At 27.9% G+C, this 25,966-nt stretch overlaps 2 long non-coding RNA genes across 2 annotated transcripts; one reads left to right on the top strand and one right to left on the bottom strand.

The window, feature by feature from the left end:
* Positions 1-4,849: 4,849 nt before the first annotated feature.
* LOC114170795 lies at positions 4,850-11,918 on the bottom strand. The gene is made up of 3 exons (XR_003601179.1): positions 11,817-11,918; positions 5,034-5,101; positions 4,850-4,938 (listed from the first exon to the last, which is right to left on the bottom strand). It is a non-coding gene; the product is annotated as an uncharacterized LOC114170795 (long non-coding RNA).
* LOC114170784 lies at positions 10,501-16,114 on the top strand. Its single transcript, XR_003601168.1, has 2 exons — positions 10,501-12,034; positions 15,996-16,114. It is a non-coding gene; the product is annotated as an uncharacterized LOC114170784 (long non-coding RNA).
* The last annotated feature ends 9,852 nt before the right edge of the window (positions 16,115-25,966 follow it).

Raw genomic sequence — 25,966 nt, 5'->3', positions numbered from 1 at the left:
TATATTGCATGCTTTGCAATTTTGCAAGACAGAGAACAGGGGAACTTCTCTTTTAGTAATAGTACTATTTTTATTATGAAAATCTTATTCATCATAAATTGAAATGTAATAAAAGTTAAAAGTTACCAAACTATAAATTTATATATATATATATATATATATATATATATATATATATATATATATATATATATATATACATTAATGCATTAAAAAGTAATTAAAATTTTTAGGACATATAAGATATAATTATTCTATTTAAATATTTAAAAATAGTATTCAAAATTCTTTAATCAAACTTAATTATTTTTTTAATACAATACAAAAAATTTAAATTATATTTAAATTTTTAATCATAATAAATATTTATTTTAATTAAATATTTGATTTTTTCACTCCCCACAGTTTATTGTCATATTAAAAAAGTTTATTTACTCTGTTGAACAAAATTAGGAGCAATATTATTGAATTAACATCGAATGGCATCAACCTTTTCTTATATTCACCAAAAGACATGAGCAATATTAATGAATAAACATAGAAGACTTTCGTATTGATATATAATAATATCAATTCTATGCTAAAATAATGAATTAATAATTATATATAATTAATCCGATAAAAATAAACATTTAAATTAGTTTTTTATTAATATATAATAATGATGAAATCTATTTTAAAATCAAATATTATTATTGACTTTTATTTATTTATTTTATATATTATTATTTATTGAATATTAAAAAAAATTAATTACTATAATACTTTCGTATTTATTGTATTATATTTAATTTTTATTATAAATTCAATGTCTACGTTGATAACAACATTTACGTGTATTTTTGTTTACAACTAATTTAAGAGTGTACTTTGAAAGAATTATTATATCATCTTATTTAATTCGTTTGTATATATTTAGAGGTTAAATATTTGATTAATAATTTTAGATAAAATAATAGTTTCCAAACTATAAAGTTTATAAATATATATATATATATATATTACTTTTATTAATAATAATTATAATTATTATAGTTATAATTATTGTCATTATCAAATATAATTATAATTATATTTTTAACAACTATAATTATTATACATATGACTCATAAATTATTACGTCAATTTTATAATTTAACACAAACAAATTTTAATCCAAATATTATTGTTGCATTTATTTTTGTTTAAAAATGTTAATATCAATATTACATTATGTTTGTATTTTTGTTTAAGTTGATTATTCATGTGTGGACATTACTTTTGCACCATACCAAAGTTCTTAATATTCCTATATTTTATTTTAACAACAATATGTACATATGCCTTTCATTTTAATATAATATATAACTCAATATACATTTTAAACAAAAATAAAATAAAATGTGTGTACCCATCAAGAATTAGTTATTATAAATTTAATGTCTACATTGATAACAATACCTGCATTTACTTTTGTTTAAATGTTAACATCAATTTTACATTATGTTTGCATTTTTGTTTAAGTTGATTATTCATGTGGTGACATTACTTTTGCACGAGACCAAAGTTCTCAGTATTCCTATATTTTATTTTAACAACAATATGTACACGTGCATTTTATTTCAATATAATATATAATTCAATGTACATTTTAAACCAAAATAAAATAAAATGCGTGTACCCAAGAATTAGTTATTATAAATTTAATGTCTCCATTGATAACAATAACTGCATTTATTTTTGTTTAAAAATGTTAACATCAATCTTACATTATGTTTGCATTGTTTAAGTTGATTATTCATGGGTGGGCATTACTTTTGCACGAGACCAAAATTCTCAATATTCCTATATTTTATTTTAACAACAATATCTACAAATGCATTTCATTTCAATATAATATACAACTCAATGTACATTTTAAAAAAAAAACTATGTGCCCATCAAGAATTGGTTATTATAAATTTAATGTCTACATTGATAACAATACCTACATTTATTTTTGTTTAAAAATGTTAACATCAATCTTACATTATGTTTGCATTTTTGTTTAGGTTGATTATTCATGTGTGGACATTACTTTTGCACGAGACTAAAGTTCTTAATATTCCTATATTTTATTTTAACAACAATATGTACATATGCATTTTATTTCAATAAAATATATAACTCAATGCATTTCACAATATGTTTGCATTTTTCCATTTTTCTTTAAATTGATTATTCATATGTGGACAATACTTTTGTACGAGACAAAAGTTCACAATATACTAATATTTTATTTTAATAACGATATGTAATATGCACAGAACAAAAGTTCACAAGACACTTGATTACTATACCTTGCCGCAAAAACCACATCCTTCATATTTATTCTCAAATGTAGTCATTTCAATATTTCAATATAAATTAAGTGTAACTATAAACCATGTATTGTGTAACTATGGATTATATTAACATATAATGAACATAATCAATGGTCTTGAATAATTAGATAATAAAGCAGATTATCATAATTAGCCAAAATCTAAATGATATATTTACAAATTCACATAAATTATATCAATAATAGCAATACTTTAATTTAATTTTTAACCAACAAATTATATAATATTTAAACAAAATACCTATAACAACAATAACACAAAAACAACAAAAAAAAAACCGTGCGTACGCACGGGTCTCATACTAGTAACTATAAGAAAACAAACTAGTAGAGATAATACCAAAACACCCTTATTTATATTACTGACATGTGTTGTTTTGTTTTTCTTTTTCTTTTTTTAACTTTTCTAGTGTCCCAGTTCACTTGCACTTGCCTTCATCATATCCAATGGAGCCAACACTGTAGTCGAAGCGACTGCCTTCAAATTCAAAATGGGAAAGTTGAAGAAGCTTTTAGGCAGTATTGAGCAATTATTTATGTTTTGCTCTCCTTTTGCTTTTATGGGATGAAGTCTCGAAACTTTCATTGCTTTCTTTCACTCTCATCTTATTTCTGATTCCTAGCTTTTTATTTTTCGTTTTGCTTTTGCTGTGATTGTCAAGGACTCTTCTATCCAACACTGAATTGTTATATTTTGTTGTGGTTTGGTAAGATGAAATCTCGAACATTCCCTGTTTTTCTCCCACTCATATTTCTAAAACCTTAGCTTTATATTTTTTTCTTTTGGCTTTTGCTGTGAAGGTTTTGTTCTTCTTCATCAGGTGATTGTTTGTTTCCATTTTCATTGTTTTGGTTTGATGGTTGTTCTGGTTGTTTTTTACATTTTCCGATTGGTGGATAGAAGTTCAGTACGAAAAAAGAGTACACACAGAGCCTTCTACAAATTTCATTTTGTGCTTTCCATTTGGCATTTTCCACATATATTGTGAGAGAATGTTCTGTTAGGTTTTGAGACCACGAACCAGGCTGTTCACTTCCAACCTCCACTATTACCACGACGACGGAGGACAATCTTAACCTTCCTACACCATTACCAGGTTGTTCTCATCTGACACTGACAATGTATTCTTCACTAAACCCTACCTTTTTCTTTTTTATTTATATATTGTTTTTTTATTATGAAATTTGAACTCAATAATTGTGTTTGTTAGATATGGAATTTTTTAATGTTGTTATAGATCTGAAGAGTGGAGAATAGTACCAGCTTCTAATTCTCTCATGTTTGAGACCTATGTAGAGTTAAGTTTGGTGTTTCTTTATTTGTTTTCATATTAGATTTGGATAAAGCAAACTATGTCGAAAATGGAAGAGTATGGAATTATTTTGTAATTGATTTATTTGTAACATTATCATTTAAATTCGTTTTCAACTTTTTTTCCCCATCTTAGATTCTGTAAGGCTATTTCCAAAGCTTGGACTTGGTCATATTGTTATCACCCGTGAGGTGACTCTTTCTTTATGTATTGATATATTTAATTTGGCATGTCCAGTGACTTTCTTATATTCTTGTATTTTATAGGTTGATCTATTTGGTCCTGAGATTCTTGCTAATAGGGACTATGGTTGTGCAATGTTTACATTGATGCATTGTCCGTAGATAAGGTAACGAGTCTAATGTATCTTAATTTTCTTTGATATCATTTTGTGTGTTCGTGTTTATAAATTTGAAAAGGGTAGACATTTCTATTTTCATTTGTTTTATTTTTAACTACCTTTCTGAATGACTTTTCTCTTTTAGTATTATTATTTTAATCATCTTATGGGGTGTACTTCTGTCTAACATCATTTTTGTGTATTGTGTTATAGTTCCATGTTGACAGTCATCTTTCATATGTTTTATGCAGGTAAATTTTTTGTGAGGTGGTTCCGGCATTAAAGCTGACCCTTTTTGAAATAACAAATTACTGATGTAGTTCAGACTAGGGTGGAACAAGGTTTGAACAATTTGAAATTGTTTCTTTGTATATATTTGTGTGTATTGAGATCTAATGTCACATTGATATTGCTTTGTTTTTCTTAGACAAATACCATGGATCGATAAAGAGCAATTCTGAAGTGCATGCACTCTTGAAGGCAAAAACTCATTTTTTTCTCAATGCTCAAGCTCCACCTAGGGATGGCAACGGGTCGGGTCGGGCACGGATAGTGCCTTCCCGCTACCTGACCCACAAGAAAAAATTGTACATGTTACCCTTCCCGTTACTCGTTGGATACCCGCATAAAAAATATCCGTGGATATTTTTCAACCCGCGGGTACCCGTTGGATACCCGCGGAGATTTAAAAAAAAATTATTAGTTTTTAAATGAGGTCTAAATTAAATTGCGGAAAAACAAATTATACATACATCTAAATAGAACTTAATGAACAACTAAATAAAAGTTAAAACATAAATTCAAATTAATAGTACCAAAAACATACATCCCAAATATAAGAAATTTAAAAAATAATTCTTCTAAAAATAACAGTCTAAGATCTATGTTTCCTCTCCAATATCTTCATGTTGACCACTTGATTCCTGAAACAAATAAAACACAAATAAAGTCATCAATAAATGACATAGTGACACTATTAGTAAAATTAGAATAAAATCTTAAAAATAAAACTACTAACATCATCATCAATTATCTCCTCTAGTATTGTATTAAGTTTCATCTTGTCCACTTTCAATTTTGAAGAACCTGAAAAGGAAAATCAATTTATTTGTCATAGTTAATCATTTGAATGAATATAAATATGTTATTTGAAGTGCTAATTTAATTACCTTCTATGTCAGTCCATAGCCAATCTTAAACACGCATCAATGCCTCTAAAGTGTCTGGTTGTAATATACTACGATGTGGAGTAAGAAATCGACCACAAGTACTAAAAGAACACTCAGAAGCAACTGTTGAGATAAGAATGGCTAGAAAATCTCTTGCAATCATTTGCAAAATTGGATATTTTAACCCATTGGCCTTCCACCAAACTAAAATGTCAAATTCTTCATCTGAATCAGGTAGTGTTGGTTCCTCCAAGTTATAGTCAAGTTCTAACTTATAATTTGATGGTTCACTTTTCTTTGCAATCTGATGTTTTGCAAAATCTCTCCTCCAAGCATCTTTTCTTCCATCAACACTTTGGCATATATTCTTGTATTTTATAGGTTGATCTATTTGGTCCTGAGATTCTTGCTAATAGGGACTATGGTTGTGCAATGTCTACACTAATGCATTGTCCGCAAATAAGGTAACAAATGTATCTTGATTTTCTTTGATATCATTGTGTGTGTTCGTGTTTATAAGTTTGAAAAGGGTAAACATTGCTATTTTCATTTGTTTTGTTTTTAACTACCTTTCTTACTAAATTTTCTCTTTCAGTATTATTATTTTAATCATCTTATGGGGTGTACTTCTGTCTCACATCATTTTTGTGTATTGTGTTATAGTTCCATGTTGACAGTCAACTTTCATATGTTTTATGCAGGTAAATTTTGGTGAGGTGGTTCATGCATTAAAGCTGACCCTTTTTGAAATAACAAATTACTGATGTAGTTCAGACTAGGGCGGAGCAAGGTTTGAACAATTTGAATTGTTTCTTTGTATATATTTGTGTGTATTGAGATCTAATGTCACATTGTTATTGCTCTGTTTTTCTTAGACAAATACCTCGGGTTGATAAAGAGCAGTCCTGAAGTGTATGCACTCTTGAAGGCAAAAACTTTTTTTTCTCAATGCTAAGCTCCACCTAAACACAAAGCAGAGTGATATATGTCAATCAAGTATACATTGTAGATTGTTGAAGCATCATAAAATGGTAGTTTCTCTTATCATTTCTTTTATATATTACTTAAAGTTATGATATAATGAAAATAGAATGTTTGACTGTAGAATAATGATCTTATGAATTGGTTTTTAAGAGATTGAATCAAGTAGAGATCCAAATTTTAATTCACATTCCTAACCAGTAGTTGGAAGATGTTCATGAATATGAAGTTATGAGTGATATCCATAACTACCTAAAACTTCCAAAGTTACACTATTTTATGTCAAATGTGCGTGCTAATCTATAATTTATTATTTGAATTTAGTTTTGCTTGTCAGTTGTGATTTTATGTATAGTTATGCTTTGATTAAATCATTATTAGTGTAGAACTATGGTGAATTGTTCAAAAAAAATGGTAACGATTGGAGTGACCATGGTTTGTCTTTTGTACCTTGAATATCTATCTTGACTAATCAATCTGCCTTGTGTTTATTATCAGGACCAAGGGATTATTTAGTTGTTATTTTGTGCTTACTTAGAGCCATTTCATCAAGTTTGTAGTTTGGGACAATTTTGCATGTCTAACTTAAAGGTTGCGCTGCTTTCAGGGGATTATCAATAAACCAATTGGAGTTATTAAATATCCAGATGTTGTTAAAGGGTTACACGTTGCCTCAATCAGGTTATTTTCAATCTTAATTTTAGTGAACTAGCCTTCACAAATTCTCCAGTTTTTGTCATAACTCATTTGCATCATCACTGAACATTATGATTTCTTTATCATCTAGATTCAGGACAATAGCTTTGATGTGATAATATTGAGTTTTGCTATCCCTATTTGTTATCCATTGGTTTTTGGCTTTCTAATGCAATGTTAATTCTTCCTAATTCAAAGTTTCTTGAAATTCATTTGTTTAATCCTTTTCCAGCTTTCATAGGTTCCTTGTGTTTAGGTTAGCGAGTTTCCACTTAAATCCCCCACTAACCTTGGGTTATCTATTCGTGTATCACTAAACATTAACTTATTCTATTTCCTTATATCCATGTATCTCAATTTTTCAGTGATTCTTCCGTTTCTATTTACTTTATTTGTATCTATATTACTATTAAATAGTTCTTTCAACGTTAAATTTCTTAGCTTAGTTAAATGACATCTTTTTATTTTACCATTGTCATTCATTTTCAAGTTGAGTTAATAATGATTGAGTTACTAATGTTAGGAACAAGGCAATAAAAGAAAGAATAAGGAGAGAAAAATAAACGACACAAGAATTTAATGTGGTTCGGCGTGCAATGTGTATGCCTACGTCCACGACTACACTAGGAAGTATTTTTGTTCCTGGTGTATCTCAAGCTTTATAGAGGGTCTCTTATATAGTAAAATAGAGAACAACATCTCACAATTCTAAGCGATGTGAGACTAAATCAAGCACCATAATATACTAACAATTCTCCCACTTGGGATTTGATTTACATTACCACCTAGTGTAGTAGTGTCTTCATCATCAATTTTCTCGAAGGCTAGTTGAGGCAATACAAAGCCTTAACTTAGTTGTTGTGACAGTCTTGGTCAACATATCAGTTGGATTCTCTGCACCTGGAATCTTCAACAAAAACAAGTCGCCATCATTTATAAAGTTTCTGATAAAATGATACTTCAATTCAATGTGTTTGCATCTGGAATGAAGAATTGGATTTTTAGCAAGACAAATGGCACTTTGACTATCACTAAACAACGGAGAGTCATCTTGTTGTTTTCCTAATTCTTTTAAAAGGTTCTTCAACCATATCAACTCCTTCGCTACTTATGAGATAGTTACATACTCAGCTTTAGTGGTTGAGATGGAGACTCTTCCTTGAAGTTTAGACTTCAAACTGTAACTGTACCACCCAACGTAAAAATGTAACCTGTTGTGCTCTTCCTACCATCCAAATTACCACCTAAATCTGCATCAGAAAACCCTTGTAAATTGAGATTACTTCTTCTAAAAGACAAATGCATATTTGAAGTGCCCTTCAAATATCTCAATATCCACTTCACGCCTTCCCAATGCTCTTTTCCGGGATTTGATAGAAACCTGTTCACAACTCTCACTGCATGTGCTATGTTAGGTCTGGTGCAAACCATAACATACATCAAGATCCCTACTGCATATGCATATGACACTTTAGACATGTGACTTTCTTCTTCCTCTGTCTGAGAAGATTGCCTTTTTGAGAACTTTAAGTGAGTTCCCAAATGTGTATTTCTGGTTTTAGCATTTCCAACATTAAACTTGCTAAGCAATTTTTCTATATATTTTTCTTAAGATAAGTTCAAAATACCTTCAGATCTATCCCTGGAGATTCTCATACCAAGAATTTGCTTGGCTTGACCAACATCCTTCATTTCAAAATTTTCTGACAATTGTTTCTTCAACTTGTCAATTTCGGTCATATTAGCACCAATGTCGCAACCAGAATCGCAAAGGACGACAAAACAAAAAAGAAAACGAGTTTTAAAAGAGATTTGGAGTCGCGACCATAATTATTCTGGAAAACTATGGAAAATCATGAAAATAAAGCAAGTCTGCGAAAAACCAGATTTTGGATCCGAAAGTCGATTATGCGTAGGGAAGATGTTAACACCCTACAACGCCCGCCCGAAGGCAGTACCTTTAAATAAACCCTAAAAATATAGCAGAAATAATACTGAAAAGAAACAAAAATGTTTTTTTTTTTGTTTTTTACGCCCGACAAGGATTGACCTTGGTCCTGTTGGTAGGGGGAGCTACTTCACCTATGAATGAAGAATGATTTTGATGATGTCTACTGGATTAGAATAGAACATAGATTTGGTCTAGTTAGGTTATGCATTAGGCTAATAGTTTTTCTTTATCAGATGTAAATTAGGCCTGTTTTGTGTTGCTTTGGACCATTACACTCTTGCTGGTGCAAACATGAATGGCTAGCTGTTTAACTAATGGATTAGCTGTGAGTACTGCACTAAGGCAGTGAAAATACACTCACGATAATCGATTAGGTAAATTGCTAATCAATTAATGACAGCAGAAAACTCTGTATAAAAGCTAGTTTTAGAATCTGTTTTGGGACAGGAGAGCATTGACAAATCACGTAGTTTTTCCTTCTGAGAGAGAGCCTTCTGATAGTCACATAGAGATTGATCATTCTGGAAGATCATTCAAGTGCAGATCCAAGAAGATTGATAGTTGATTCTACCATGATGGGTCTTGGTTGAATCAAGGAGCATATTGTCAAATTTGCACAACATAGGTGTATTCGTTTCTTGATTCTGTTTATTGTATTCCTGATTACAGTTGCTTCATTGTGTGAAGTGTAGGCCTAGGTGCAATTGCGTGGATGCATTGCTCCTAGGGGGAGTTCTTGATTGGTAGATCAAGTTCTTGGATTTTAGATTCTAGAATTATATAGGTGTGCTTGTAATTCTTGGATCCTATTTGTTTAGTGGTATCCTCCTAAGTGTGTTACTTAGGAGAAGACTGGATGTAGATTCACCTTGAATCGAACCAGTATAAATTGTGTGTCTTTCTTCTTTCTTCTCTCTCATAATCTTTCTTGATTGATTTAAACAGTCCATTAACCCAGAACCGTGAAATTGATTAATTGAGCTTTAAAACCTAAAGATTTATTCAAGATTCATCTTAAACCAGATAAAAGCCTATTAATCAATTCAGATCCCTTTGTGGTTAAGATAATTAGACAGATCTGTTTTTAACAGGTCCTACGTATTCTCATTCAAAATGAGAAATCAAGGTTACGTAGTTCTTTGAAAGATATTTGGAAAACTATTTGGAAAATGATTTTTTGGAAGTGAACATGACAAGGACTGGCCTTGCTCCTACGTATCTCACAATGGAGAATCAAGGATCACATAGTTCTTAAAAAATGACCTTTTTTGTTTGAAAATATTGATATATTTATATTTTCAAAATTTTGTATTTTTTTGTTTTTGAATTACTAAAAGAGAAAGAAAACTATTTTTGGTATTTTTTAAAATGAGTGTCACACGGTGCGGGCAACCGAACAGACACAATAAAGCAAAAAAAGAACATTTTTCGTTTTTTAGATTTTTCTATTTTTTGTAATTTTTTATAATTAAATTTTTTTTTCTATTTTTTTTAGAAAAAAATTTAATAACAAAAAAAAAGATAAAAGTGAAAAAAACAGCAATAGTAGGGTGCATGAGTAATGTGTGAGGTGCATGAAGTAAACATAAAACACAAGCCCAAAAATGAGAAACAAAGACATAGGGGGTGCGTGAAGTAACTGTGAAGGTGCATCCTGTAATACATAAACACAGGCCCAAAAATGAGAAACAATGACATAGGGGTGTGTGAAGTAAATGTGAGGGTGCAGCGAGTAATACATAAACACATGCCCAAAAATGAGAAACAAAGACATAGGGGGTGCGAGTTATCAGAATATGGAGGTGTATGAAGTGAAAACAAGGGTGCACATATTAAGAAAAAGGGGGTGCGTATAGATAAAAAATTAGGGGTGCGCAGAGATTAAAGACGGAGGTGCGTGGAGTAAAGATGGGTCTGTCAGCCCAAACCTAACCTCTTATTTTTTTTTTAAATCAGAAACCCTAAAGGGTTTATTTCTCTACCTCTCACACGCGGCTACTTCCTTGCAAAGTTTGTAGTCGCCGCACCTCCACCCTAGGTGCTGCCACTACACATCCCACGGCCGGCGAGACACGTCACTATCGACGCTAGCCACCACCGGAGGCGTTGTCGACGAGAACCCAACTCCCCAAATCTTCGCGCTTCTCGTTTCTTCTCCTGCGCGCGAGACAGTCCCTCTCGTCACTGTCCAACAACATCTCCCTAAGCTTCCTCTTGCCGCTTCAAGGCCGTCGTCGACCCTGCCATCGCCGTCGAGGGAATTACCGGCACTGCCAGTGCGAACAGGAGGCTCGTCCTCTCTAACTCGCGAGCTCTCTAAAACCGAATAGAGCCCCCTAACAACGAGGTTGGTGATCAAGATTGGAGCTGCTGCCATGACCACACCGTCGAGTCTCCAACCACACCCCTCTGTTCGAACTCCGACTCGCCGCCAACGATGTCATCAAGGATTGCTTGTACTCACCCTTTCGGACCTTTGGATTATTGGTTTGTTGTTCTCGTGATGATCGTGCAGGGTGTTAGGGAAAGAAATTAAGGTTCTGAAATTGAATATGTTGTTTGGTGATGGAGGTCTGTTAGTGGCTATTTAGAAGAAGATTGGAAAAGGTGAATGTAGGTGTGATGGGTTCGTTTTGGATGTTGCATTTGGATATCTTTTTTTGGGTCTCTATTTCTTTGGTTTTTACACAGGTGAGCAAAGAATACGAGGGTGAGAGTGGTTCAGGTTCAATGTAGGAAGACGAGAAATGGGGATTGCGTGGCAATGGTGATGGTTTCGTGCGTGTTGGATGAAAATGGATATTGAATCAAATGAGTTTGAGAACGAAAGAATGGTGACGAAGGAATTGGCGAGGAGGTGAAAGTTATGAATGAATGATCATGTGCGAGAGCGTGGAAAAGAGTAAACATAATAACAACGCTAAATTCAAATAAATTCAACGCATACATTCACAAGCATCATAATTAGACAAAGCCAATAGAAGTTAAGCAGCTAAAGACTTACCTTGTTGTAAAATCTCTTTCACTATGTTCTCCTCCTGGATGCAATTGTCTGATCAAGGGTGTGTTTTTTGTTCCTGTTGTGTACAGCAGATGTTGCTTCTTACTCCTTCAACAATCATGACCATGGCCAGCTAGCTATTACATGTAATTCCCAATTCAGACGGCATAGTTGATGCACATCTGAACATCTTTCAACTAGCCAATAGCAAAAAGGCATAGGTATGCTCTAAAAAGACATGGGTTTGCTGATAACAAAGATCTTACGTTAACCTCTAGCTCTCTCTTTTTTTTTTTTCTTTTTTCCTTCCTTTTTTTTTCTTCTTTTTTTATTAAACTAGAATCAGGAAGATAAAACAAAATGGAACTATATATAAAAAAAAGAAAAATAATATAATTATAAAATAATAGTAATAATAAAAATAAAAGTAAAATAAAAAGCACAAATAAATAAATAAAATAAAACAAAAAGACAAAATTGAATTAAATTAAAAATAAAATAAATAAATAATAAAATAAAATAATAATAAATAAAATAAAATAACCATAGATATTTATTCTTTTTCGAACTAAAATGTTTTTTTTTACTTTTTTATTTTATTAGTTATTTATTTATTTTTCTCAATTGAACTTTAATTAATTTTTCTATTATTATTTTATCATTGTTACTCGGACGAAATTGGGTGTTGACAACCAGCAATCAACATGTCGTCAACATACAAAGGCAAGAATGATATAGTTGTTAACATATTTCTTCACGTAAAAACAATGATTTTCTTCACATCTGTGAAATTCTGAGTTTCTCATAAACTTATTAAACTTCTTGTACGATTGTCTCGGTGTTTGTTTCGATTCATACAAACTTTTATGAAGCTTGCATACAAGATTCTTTTTTCCTTGTACTTCAAAACCTTTTGGTTGTGCCATAAAGATTTCTTCCTCAAGATTCCTATGTGGGAATGCAGTATTCACATCTAACTACTCTAGATGAAGATTTTTTGCAGCTACTATACTCAAGATAACTTTGATGGTAGTCATCTAAACAACAGGAGAGAAAATTTCTGTGAAGTCAATTCCTTGTCTCTGTTGGAACCTTTTCACTACGAGTCTAGCCTTATATCGTTTGTTGCCATCTAGTTCTTCTTTTAATCGATAGACTCACCTATTTTGCAAAACCTTCTTTCCTTCTGGTAACTTAGTTAAAGACCATGTCTTATTCTTCTGAAAAGACTTTATCTCATCTTCTATTGCTAGCTCCCACTTAATAGATTCATTTCTCTGCATAGCCTCAGCAAAATGTTCTGGCTCACCAGCATCAGTCAACAACAAGTAATGCAATGAAGGAGAGTACCTTTGTGGTGCTACAATTGTTCTACTATATCTTCTAATCAGTATTTCAGGGAGTTACTGACTCTACTATTTGTTCAGGTTCTGACTCAGGCTCTACTTCTGTATTTTGTCTTTTGTTGACTACATCGCTTTCTGAAATATCTTCTAATGATACCTGCTCTGGCTGTTTATTTGCATTTGCGAATTTTGCAGTCATGTCTTTATAGAACATGTTTTTATTAAAAGTAACATTTCTACTTCTAATAATTTTCTTGTTTTGGTCATCCCAAAACCTGTAGCCATACATGTCAGATCTATAACCAATGAAATAGCATCACTTTGCCTTAGGGTCCAGTTTATCTCTACTATTAGAGTTCAACAAAATATATGAAGCATAACCAAAAACTTTCAAATGTGAAAGATTTACCTCATTTCCAAACCATACTTCTTCAGGTAATTGATAATGTAAAGGAATTGATGGTCCTCTATTTATGAGATAAGTTGTTGTGCTTATTGCGTCAGCCCAAAATACATTGGGTAATCCTTTCTGGATTCTTATACATCTTGCTCTCTCATTTAAGGTTATGTTCATTCTTTCTGCCACACCATTTTGCTCTAGTGTTCCTGGAACCATCTTGATCGTTATGATCCCGTTCTTTGAACAAAACTCCTTGAATTGACTATTTCATATTCTCCACCATTATCAGACTTCAAACATTTAATCTTTAAACTTGTTTGAGTCTCAACCTCCTTTTTCCACCTTTTAAAAACAGAAAACACATAAGATTTATTGTTAAGAAAATAAATCCATACCTTTCTTATAGAGTCATCAATGAAGGTTACGTAATATTGTGACCCTCCAAGGGATTTCACTAGAGTTGGCCCCTAAACATTTGTATACACTAGTTCTAGTCTTTTAACTTTAGACGACTTACTTGTTTTGGAGAAGCTAACATTTTTCTGCTTTCCAAATATACAATGTTCGCAAGATTCAACGTCAACATGCTTCAAGTTAGGTATTTTACCTTTTGAGACCATGAGCTTCATTCCTTTCTCACTCATATGCCCAAGCCTCTGATGCCACAAAGAGGAATTGTTGCCAACTTCTGCAACTAATATCATACCCTCATTTGCAATCATGTAAAGAGATCATTGCTTCTTTCCACGAGCAACAACAAGATTACATTTGATTACCTTATAATGTCTATCTCCAAAGGTGGTGTAATGCCCCTCATCATCCAACTGCCATAGAGATATTAAGTTTCTCTTTAAGACAGGAATATGTCTGACATTATTCAAACTCCACACACTTCCATTAGAGGTTCTGATATTAATATCACCTCTTCCTATAATACCAAGAGATTTTCCATCTGCAAGGTAGACCTTCCCAAATTTTCCTGGAACATAGATAAATAATAGTTCTAAGGAAGGTGTAGTATGAAATGACACACTTGAGTCCATAATCCATGAGTCAATAGAACTACCTAAACTACATAATAGTGCATTTCCAATTTCGTTAGTTGTTGCATTTGCCGATTGATCATCATCTTGCTTCTTATTGTTGTGCTTCCTTGGAGCCCTACATTGATTTGTAAAGTGACCCCTTTTATGACAATTCCAACAAGTGATATCATTCCGGAATTTTGGTTGTGATCTCCTTCTAGACTCTGATCTGCCTCAGTCTTGATTACAACCTTTTTGGCTACTTCTTCCTCTAGTTTCAGTACTCAATGCTGAACTAGAACTAGAATTGGAAGATTCCCCTGAACTTTTCCTGGAAACATTTTCGCTTAAGATTAAGTCACAAATGTTATCAAGCTTCAACTTGCTATTACTTGCATAATTACTAACTACAATAATAGATGCACTCCAATTTTCCCGAAGGGATGGTAATAAAATTAATGTTTTCACCTCATCATCAAATGTTATTTGCACTAATGTCAACTGCACAATAATTGTATTAAATTCACTAATATGATTAGTAATCGAGTTACCTTCACCCATTTTTAGGTTGACTAGCCTGCGAATCAAATACACTTTATTGGCTGCAGATGGCTTCTCATACATATTTGACAACGCCTTCATCAAATCTACGGTTATGTTCTCGTTCATGATGTTGAACGCAACATTCTTGGCTAATGTCAACCGCATCACATCGAGTGTCTGTCAATCTAACAAATCCCATTATGGCTACGTCATGTCGATTGGCTTCTGCCCTGTTAAGGGTAGACACAACTTCTTCAGATACAAGTAGTCCTTTATATGCATCTTCCAGAACCCGAAGTCACTACCATCAAACTTCTCAATCCTCACCTTCCCTTCTTCTAATGTCATTGCTCTTGCTGCTTTTGACGAAAGCTCCTGCTGCTTTTGACTAAAGCTCCTGCCAAATCTTTTCTGATATGGAAGATCAGATAATGTTGCAACCACAAACCATACTAAGAAAAATGGCTCTTGATACCAATTGTTAGGAACAAGGCAATAAAAGAAAGAATAAGGAGAGAAAAATAAACAACACAGGAATTTAATGTGGTTCGGCATACAATGTATATGCCTATGTCCACATAAACGACACAAGAATTTTACTAGGAAGTATTTTTATTTCTGGTGTATCTCAAGCTTTACATAAGGTTTCTTATATAGTAAAATAGATAATCATATCTCACAATTTTAAGCGATGTGGGACTAAATCAAGCACCATAATACTAACAACTAAATGGAGCATGTGAACCTTGATTACCTAGAAAATGATGCAGACACTATAATCGCATCTTATCAGGTGAGTTGGTTTAAGAGTGTCATATTTCTTTTTTGTTTGTTGCTAATACTGAACTTGAGATATTTATTTGTGTAGACGCCACCATTCAAGGTTTTAAAGACAAAAGCTATCCTAACGAGATTGAAGCCATGCTTACAAGGAGTAGGAGTGTTGAAGTAAAGTAATATGAAATCTTATTGGTAAAGTAGTCATTTGTAAAAAAAAGAAAATTATTGTTAAGAAGAAAAATAGTAAAAATGGATATTGATGTTTTAGTTTAATAAAAACAACTTACCATTTTGATTTAAGTTAGGTTCATTGCAAAAATATCGATCTCTTCTACTTTTATGATTTATTGATTTTGTTGCCCTTCGTACTAAATGACAAAGTTGTATATAGTAATTTCTCTTTTAAATTTATATAAATTTAGACTCTCCAAAATAATAATAATTTTATTCTGAAACATGATTGAGAATATTTTGAAAAGATTAAAATATTTAATTTTTATAATTCATAATTATATGATTTATTTTTAAATTTTTTTATGAATGAATTGTTTTTTATTCTATTCGTTTTGAAATCTTTTAATATGCGGTTACAATTAATAAATATATGATTAATTTCTAAACCTTAGTTGATTTCATTAATTATATTAAACTTCTTTAATTATGAAGAGAGTTTTTATTGGTAATTGATAATAATATTATAATTACTATTATTTTTGTCATTATTATTTCAATCAATAAATATATTTTATTTTAAATCATTCATTTAATTATTAGTCAACAAATTTTGAATTAATATTTATTGAAAATATTTAATATTTTATTACTTCAAAGTAATAATTATTCTATTTTAAAACATGATTCGGAATGTTTTTAAAAAAATTAAATATTTATTTTTTACATCCAAAATTATATGATTTGTTTCTATTATTTTTTTAATAATCGACAAATTAATTTTATTAATTGCTTTTAATTTTTTAATTATGAATGGACTTTATTTTATTGTAAAGGTTTTGAAATCTTTTAAATTTTATATGTTGCAATGAATAATTATATGATTAATTTTTAAAGCTTCTTTATAAATTAGTTCACTAGTTGATTTCATTTTAAATTTCTTTGATTATAAATGTCATTTATATTAGTAATTGATAATGCTATTATAATAGTTATAAATTTTCTTTTTATTATTTGAATTAATAAATATAATTTATTTCAAATCATTTCTTTAATTATTAGTCAACAAATTTTAAATTAATATTTATTAAAAAAAATATTATATTTTATTATTTCAAAGTAATAATTATTTTATTTTGAAACATGATTGAGAATATTTTTAAGGGATTAAAGCATTTATTTTTACATTCATTATCATATGATCTTTTTCTAATTTTTGTTAATATTTGATCAATTGATTTTATTAGTTGCTTTTAATTTTTTAATTATGAATGGATCGTTTTTAATTCCATACATTTTGAAACCTTTTAAATGTATACAGTTGAAATTAATAATTGTATAATTAATTTTTAATTTTTTTATTAATTAGTTGATTTCATTAATTATTTTAAATTTATTTAATTATGAATGGATTTTTTATTAGTAATTAATAATATTTTAATTACTATTATTTTTGTTATTATTATTTGAATCAATAAATATATTTTATTTTAAATCATTCACTTAATTATTAGTCAATACGTTTTGAAATAATATTTATAGAAAATATTTTATATTTTGTTACTTTAAAGAAATAATTATTTTATTTTGAAAGATGATTGGAAATATTTTTAAGGGATTAAACACTTATTTTTTACAATACATAATTATAAGATTTGTTTCTATTTTTTTTAATAATTGACTAATTAATTTTACTAATTGCTTTCATTTTCTAATTATGAATGAATTTTTTTATTCCATACGTTTGAAAATCTTTTAAATTTATATGTTGCAATTTATAATTATATGATTAAATTTTAAAGAATTTTTATAAATTAGTTTATTTCATTAATTATTTTAAATTTCTTTAATTATAAATTGAGTTTTTACTAGTAAATGATTATACTATTATACTTGCTATTATTTTTGTTATTATTATTTGAATTAATTAGTATTTTTTTACTTTTAATTATTTTTTAATTATTAGTCAACAAATATTGAAAATATTTATTATATTTTATTACTTCAAAGTAATAATTATTTTATTTTGAAACATGGTTAAGAATATTTTTAATTAAAGTATTTATTTTTACGATCCATAATTATATGATTTTTTTCTAATTTTTTTAATATTTGATCAATTAATTTTATTAATTGATTTTAATTTTCTAATTATGAATGGATTGTTTTTAATTGTATACATTTTGAAACCTTTTAAATATATACAGTTGCAATTAATAATTATATAATTAATTTTTAATTTTGTTATTGATTAGTTGATTTCATTAATTATTTTAAAATTATTTAATTATGAATGGAGTTTTTATTGGTAATTGACAATATTGATAGTATTATAATTGTTATTATTTTTGTTATTATTATTTGAATGAATAAATATATTTTATTTTAAATCATTCACTTAACTATTGGTGAACAAATTTTGAAATAATATTTATTAATAGTATTTTATATTTTATTACTTTAAAAAATAATTATTTTATTTTGAAACATGATTGAAAATAATTTTAAGGGATTAAAAGATTTATTTTTTACGATCCATAATTATTAGATTTATTTCGATTTATTTTTAATAATTGACTAATTAATTTTATTAATTGCTTCTAATTTTCTAATTATGAATGGATTGTTTTTAATTTTGTACATTTTGAAACCTTTTGAACGTATACAGTTGTAATTAGTAATTATATAATTAATATTTAAAGAATTTTTATAAATTAATTTATTTCATTAATTATTTTAAATTTATTTAGTTATGAATGGAATTTTTATTATTAAGTGATTATACTATTATATTTGGTATTATTTTTTTATTTTTATTTGAATTAATTAGTATTTTTTATTTTAAATTACTTTTTAATTACTAGTCACAAATATTCAATTAATATTTATTGAAAATATTTATTATATTTTATTACTTCAAAGTAATAATTATTTTATTTTGAAACATGATTGAAAATATTTTAAATGGTTAAAATATTTACTTTTACGATCCATAATCATATAATTTGTTTTTATATTGTTTTTCAATAACTCATCAGTTAATTTTATTAATTGTTTTTAATTTTCTAATTATGGATGGATCATTTTTATTTCATATGTTTTGAATTTTTTTTAAATTTATACAATTGTAATTAATAATTATATGATTAATTTTTAAAGATTTTTATAAATTAGTTGATTTTATTAATTATTTTAAATTTCTTTTATTATGAACTAGTGTAAACACAGGCGCTATCGCGCTTGTGTGTACACATTTTTTTGAATTATATTAATAATTGATGATGTTGTAATGTTATTAAGTTAATAAATAAAATAAAAGTATATTTATAAAAAATAAAATAAAATGTACGGAGAAAATAAGAGAAAAATAACTGTTGATGAATAGTAAGAGAAAAAAAGAAAAAGGAGATAAGTAAATAATTTTATAAAAACTTATACAAATAACCATTAATTTTTAAAAATTTAATAAATAATTAAATTATAAAGGGTAAAGTTGGAATTATGAAATGTGGACACAAAAGAGGGAATCCCCTTTATATATAGTTATAGATGAAATTTTTGATTGGTAACCGATAATAATATTATTATTATTTTTGATGTTATTATTATTTTAATCAATAAATATATTTTATTTTAAATCATTCCTTTAATTATTCGTTAATAATTTAAATTTTTAATTAATATTTATTGAAGATATTTATTATATTTTATTATTTTCATTTAAAATTTTAATTTCAATATTAATTTACTCTTAATCATAGTGATATGGGTAGGGATGGCAACGGGACCGATTTCGCTATCCCATATTTAGGGATGTCAAAAAAATTCGTACCCGCAGGTATCCGCGGATAAAACCCACAACGGATAGGAAATGAATATTAAAAATGAATACCCACTACCCGTGGGTACGGGTATTTTTGATACCCGCATGTTAACGGTTAAATATTTGTTTTTTTTAAATATTTTTGTAAATACCCGCGGATACCCGCGGAGATGAAAAAAATAGGCGGGTACCCGCATAACGGATACCCGACGGATATGGGTACGGGTATGGGGCGAATATTTATCCAACGGATAGGGTATGGGGGAACTACTACCTGTACCCTACTCGTTCCGTTGACATCCCTACCCATACTCATCTCCGTAGAAAAAATTCATCTTCATCCCCATACCCAAATTTCAAATTTAACGAGTATCGAACTCTTGTCTCATCCCCATCTTCACCGGGGTATAATCTCGTACCCATACTCGTATTCGTTCTCTTACTACTTCGATATTAATTTTAATTATTTTTTATAAAATAATAAAAAATTACGATTAAGAAAACATAATATTATCAAATATTTAATATTAAGAGGATGATTGTTTCTTCGATATCAAATATTTTGAAATAAATTATAATTGTTTACATTTTATATTAGAATACCAAATAAAATTTCATGAAAACCAAAACATTTATTAAATTTGCAAACATTAATGAAACCTAGTTGATAAAATTAAAAAATATTTTAAAAAAATATAAAAGGAAAACAAATATTCAAATTAAAATATATTTTATATGTTTGTTTATTTCAGTTTTTTAAATTCTAATGAATCTCTCTTTTATACATTAATAAAAGTTATAATGCATCACTTTATCAAAATGTCGCAAAGAACAAATAATAAACATAATAAAAAAAATTTGACATAGATCTTGCATCTTTGAACTCCAATATATGTTGGATGGTGATAAAAAATATTCATGGCAATTACCTTAAATTTTTATATTCTAGTAAATAAAAGTTATTTATACAATTATAGTGAAAAAAATTACAGTATGATTGATAATGAGTCAGAAAATAAAAAAAAATTAGATAAAATATATCAAAATAATATTCTACATTATGAAAATAAACAACAAATAAAAGTATTAAAAAATTAACAAATGTGTCTTAGAAAATAATTTGAGAGACTGTTGAAATAAATCATACAAAGAAAAACAAATGCATAATTAAGGGTATGATAAGATGAAAAATACCTTAGAAATCTAAAAAAACTTTTCAAATATCAACATATATACTCAATAGTTGAGAAATAACGAAAATTGTTTTAACGAAACAAAAGAGTTATTCAAATGAAACAAAAATAAATAATAACAAGTAAATAATTTTTTTTATATTACCTAGTAAATGAAATGTTTATGTTATTAAACACTTAAATTGAAAGTACTAAATATTTTCATGTGAAAGGAAAATATATAATAAATAAAAATATTAAAAAGTAATAGAAATATTCAAATGTGAGACATAAAACTTTTTAATTGACATACATCATTTTAACATAATTACATAAAGGTTATGATAAAATAAAAAATATATCGGAGATGCGAATGAGTTTCATGACAAACCAAATAATTAGAAGAAATAAATAATTGAAAGTATTATAAGTGTGTGTGTGTGTGTATATATATATATATATATATATATATATATATATATATATGAGTTATTTAATTAATTGTGAATATTTTAATAATTTAAATGGAGAGGGAGAATGATAGGGATGGGTATTATGGCAGGAATATGTACATCCTCATATCCAGTTAATGCGAAGATTTTCCATCAAAACGGAAACGAGTTTATTTGTCATCTTTAGATATAGGTAGTATTAGTATCACAATTAACATTATTATTATTATTATTATTATTATTATTAAAATAAAGTGAAATATATCAGAAATGTTGAAAGAATAAATGTCGATAAAAAGAGAAAAAGAGAAGAAGCAGATATAGAGGATTTTTTAAAAAAACTTGTAAAAGTAACGGTTAATTTTCAAAAATATAATAAATAATTATACTTTAAAGGATAAAATTGGTATTTTGAAATGTGGATACAAAGGAGGGAATCATCTTTATATATTGTTATAGATGTAAAAATAATTGTTACTCTTTAAAGAATGGATAAATAATTATATTATAAATGGTAAATTAGGAATAGGTAATTGTGAAAATAAAAGAGTAAATCGTCTATATATAGTTATACACATATATCACTTATTTTTAAGATTTCAAATTTAACTATTTTTTATAATTTCATATGGCTAATTATTTTTAAATATTGTTTAAAGTTTTTTGTATTTATGCATGTTTTATTGATAATTTTAAGCTCAATCTTGACTTGATTATGTATTTACTTTTTACGGGATCCATAACAAAAAATATACCTACACCTTACTTTAACAACTTAGTGAATACTTATTTATTTTAATGTAATATATATAATATATAACTCAAATTTTAATTATAAATTTTAATCAACGATATATTTTTCTACACGTATCTATAAACTAACATGTATCTATAAATTGTTATCATGTATCTATAAATTCAATTATCCAATGTTTTACTCTTTATATACTTTATTATTATTGTAAGATCAGCAATGTTTTACTCTTTATATACTTTATTATTATTGTAAGATCAGCAGTGATATTAAAAAGAGAATATTCAATTATTTTATTATTAAAAGTCATTCTATAAATAGATTTTTTTATTTAATCGAGTTTCATTTATTATATATAATAAGAATCACCATATTCTAAAACATTTTTGGGACACTTTCTCTACCTTTTTTATAGATCTTTGAATCCATCTTTTTTATGTTTGAAAATTGAAGTACACCATAACCATAAGACTCTTACTGTTGAGCATGCAATCCTACCTAGAATCTACAAGATAGTAAGCTCATCTTTTATCCTTTTTTCTTATCTTTTAAGAAATTTTTTGTATTTGGGGTATAGGGGTTTGCATGTGATGTTAAGGGACTCAAAGTCAATCTTTATTCGACTAAAATTGTAAAGATGTGTTCGGATCATTGATCATAGTTCTCTTTGTGTATTAAAGCAATGTGAGAAATAACACTCTAAAAAGCACTACAAGATAAAGAGTTGTTTAACCAAAGTAAAGGAAACTAATATGATTTTGATGCAATTTAATATATTTTGTTCAAACTGAATGCCTGATAATTTAAGATTGAATTGATTCTTTTTGTTATCATGTTAATTGTTTATGAACAGGTAGATGTTAAACAAATTGTTATCCTATGAATTGTTTGTGAACATTGAGTTGTGATCTTTGGGATTGGCACTATGAAGTGGTACTCTCAGCTCCAATGAGTCATTTTAAATAAAATGGTCTTGTTTTGACAAACAAGACTCTTATAGAGGAGATAAATAATCTATTGGGTTAGTTAATTGCTCATTGAGCGAGTGTCAATTGAGTTTGAGAGATAGGCAGGGGAGGCTTGCTTGCTTGCGTGAGATATGAGATGATTTGTATATTTATGATTGTGTATATTGTAGTATTATGGTGTTCCAAGGAGGAATTGCATAATAGTTATCGTAGTTTCATGCATTGAGTAAGGAATAAATTTTTGAAGCCATCCTAACTAATAGACTCACATACTCATGTACAGGACGAGTTTTAGGTGGTGAAGAGTGAATGAGATTCCTATAACAGGATCTGAGGTTGGGGACCCCTTTTCTGTCAAGGTATAAGTGAACTTACCCTGTCATGAGGGAGAGAGACCAAGTACCATTACATGATAGTGACATTTCAGGATTTCAATTAAATATTAGGATCTTATATATGTGATGGTATAAAATACTATTAGCTTACCTTATTTTTGTGTTTAATTATGGTTTATCCGTTTGCGATGATCGTATGTTATAGCAAAGACTAATCCAAGTAGGAGGATAGTGAACCAGTGAGACTACACGATGGTCGGATAGAGTATCGTTGATACATAGGTGTATAATTTTGTATTGTATAGATACTCCATCCAATCGAAAAATTTGATATATTCTGTATCATTAAGATTTCATGGACGACTATAAATTCATGTTATTTGTTTATGTGATGGTTCGTTGCTTAATACCTAACTTGTAGCAGTTCACTTAGTAGTTTAAATATACTAAATTGGGATGTTACAATTATAAAATGCTAATTTGAATATCTAATGATATTAATAGTGTGTTACATTTATAAAAAACATTTTTTAATATCATACCATTAAATATAAGTTGTTCTTAATTCACAAAATTTTAACTCATGTAATGCCCCACAAAAAATTAGATCATTATATATATGGATAATAAAGTTTACAATAAAAGTGGCATCTACATAACATAACTAATATTTCTACAAATAAACTATGCAAAACCAAAATATAAGAAATAACTAAACAACTTATGGAGTTACTTTCAATAACTATATTGCTTCATTCTTCAATCAAAAGTTGGGACGACTATTTATGAACATGCTTTGTGGAATATATAACTCTAGATGAGATATCTTCTAAAGAGTGGCAAGGTAAACCAAAGTAAATTAAATTATTGTAATATATTAAAAATCTAGTAAATTTAGAGATAAGTTATAAATCATAACTCAATTTAAATAATATAATTCAACATATGTTCTCACTAAAATAATCTGTTTTGACTTTTATTTCACTATTCATTTGTAACAGTGTTGAACTCAAACATTTTAAAACATATGTTCTCACTAAAAGTAATCTCTTTTGACTTTTATTTCACTGTTCATTTGTAACTGTTGAACTCCAACATTTTAAAAGACATATCTCAAAATATGCTATAAATTATCGTTATGTTGACTTGAACACTCATAAGTGATATGAATTTTAATAAACATACTATATCATTTCTTTTGAAGTAACTAATAAAAATATTGACCATTCTAAAAATCTTAATCTACTAGAATTCTAGAAGATATGTTTTAATATAGAAAAATAATGATTTAAACAAATTACATAAAAATAATTCAAGAAATATAACTATTTTATAACTATGATTTCAAGAATTAGGGTTTTGCTATTGATAATAAATAAAACTATTATTTTTATTTATTTTTTAATCACACCGTTCTCTTACTATTGATATTTGTGTGAATTTGATATTTATTATTTAATAAAACATTTAGCACTATTGTGATAAATGTCGTTTAGTAGCGGGATAACCATTGCTAAAACAAATTAATCTTGTGCAAAAGAAAAATAAAAGCAGATAATGTTATCTTTTTAAGGTTAAAATATCTTTTTGATCTCAATTTTTGTCAAGTTTTTTTAAATAAATTTTAATTTTAATTTTATGTTCAAATATGTCCCAATTTTCTTCAATTTTGTTCAATTGGGTCTTTTTTTGCTAATACCGTTTAAATCATTAATGGTCATGAATAGTGATTGTCACGTGTCATTTCATAATTTTTTTATTTTTTTAAATGTACACGTGACAACTCAGTAGCATGCCACATGTCACTTCGTGATTTTTTAAAATTTTTTTTATTTTTTTGAATTTTTTTAAATGTCTACGTGTCAACCCAATAGCATGTCACGTGTCAAAGTCAATCTTCTATATTCAATTTGGTCCCTATATTTGTTATTTTTGTTCAATTTAGTCTCAATTTTTGTTAACATTAACCAATTTGGTCCCTCTCCAAATTGAAACCAAATTTAATTTTTATATTAAAATTCACATTTTTTATTAAATATTTTTATATAATATATTAAAATTCACATTATTATAACTTTGATATAAAAAATAAATTTGATCACATCTTTGATAGGGACTAAATTGGTTAATGTTAACAAAAATTGAGACTAAATTGAATAAAAATAATAAATATAGGGATCAAATTGAATATAGAACATTAACTTTGACACGTGACACGCTACTGGGTTGACACGTGGACATTTAAAAAATTTAAAATAAAATAAAATAAAATTCAAAAAAACCACTAAATGACACTTGACACACTACTGGGTTAACACGTGTACATTTAAAAAAATTTTAAAAACTTTAAAAAATTTTAAAAAAATAAAAAAAATAAAAAAAAA

The sequence above is a fragment of the Vigna unguiculata genome, chromosome 2 (assembly GCF_004118075.2).
Source record: "Vigna unguiculata cultivar IT97K-499-35 chromosome 2, ASM411807v1, whole genome shotgun sequence".
NCBI classification, from domain to species: Eukaryota; Viridiplantae; Streptophyta; class Magnoliopsida; order Fabales; family Fabaceae; genus Vigna; species Vigna unguiculata.
Note: the sequence above shows the minus strand (reverse complement) of the source record. Positions and strands in the feature narration are given on the sequence as shown.